Genomic DNA, 1,140 nt, shown 5'->3' with positions numbered 1-1,140 from the left:
ATGTGACCTTGTCGCTTTTGATTTCACATATACTAGTCAACAATTTCAAGGTTTGAAAGTGGTTTCTGTTCTAGGGTGTGGATATCACCGACCGAGCTTACTTGTAAAACCAGCTGTAGCCCTGACGCTGTTCATCGTCGGTGGGATCTTTTTGTCTTTGTTTCACATCACATCTGTGGTAAGCCGTGGATCTTGCCTTTTTGTCTCATTTTGGGGGTAGTTTTCGACAATTTGTTCAGTCTGACATTTTATTATTGCTTCACAAATTCTAAGACATAGACATTTAGAAATTGTTGTTGTGCGCTATCGGTATGGCAGCCTGGTCTAGATGATTGCAGCAGACTGATACCGAAATGCATAGAGCAGAAGCCTTAACGCTAGTTCACCTTTATTCGCGGGATAGCCTATATCCGTTGTTTAGAAAATGTGGTATTTCGGGATATCAAATCCACGAACGGCTGTTCTAGGCTCCAATATTCAAAGATTTCGTTCTGTTGACTTAATATCGCTATAAAATGCCCTTTTTTTAAACAACGGATTTAGGTTACATCGCATATTTATAATTAGACTCTTGCATCTTTTCAAGTACATGTAAAACATTTTGGTCAGCGTATAGATGATATATTACAGTGAACAAGCCAAATGAATATCCTTTATCTCTAGCCAACAACAGCAATGGATTCTCCCTCTACACCTGGTCAATCTGCTGCGGACACTGCCTCTGCCCTTGGTCACTCTACTGCGGACACTGACTTCACCACCGGTCACTCTACTGTGGACACTGCCTCTACCCTTGCTATGGACACTGACTCCACCTTTGGTCACTATGCTTCGGACATTGCCTCCACCCTTGGTCACTCTGCTGCGGACAATGCCTCCACTCCTGCAGCTGGTCACTCTGTCTGTTGCACGTCCAGCGAGACTACTATTGAAGATGGCATGATGAGGGTGTCCAAAGTACGTACAATATTTTCTACTTTTTATGTCATCAGACCTTTCTATTCGGACGGTTAGCCTATGGTGTTAAACGATGTGCATGTTTGATTATACTATTTGTGTTAAATATTTTTAGACGACCAATGATTGCTTCTCTTTTTAAACTTTGATTAGCAGGGTCAACGTGCTGAGTACGCATGTGCA

Source organism: Branchiostoma floridae, chromosome 6, assembly GCF_000003815.2.
Source record: "Branchiostoma floridae strain S238N-H82 chromosome 6, Bfl_VNyyK, whole genome shotgun sequence".
NCBI lineage: Eukaryota > Metazoa > Chordata > Leptocardii > Amphioxiformes > Branchiostomatidae > Branchiostoma > Branchiostoma floridae.
Note: the sequence above shows the minus strand (reverse complement) of the source record.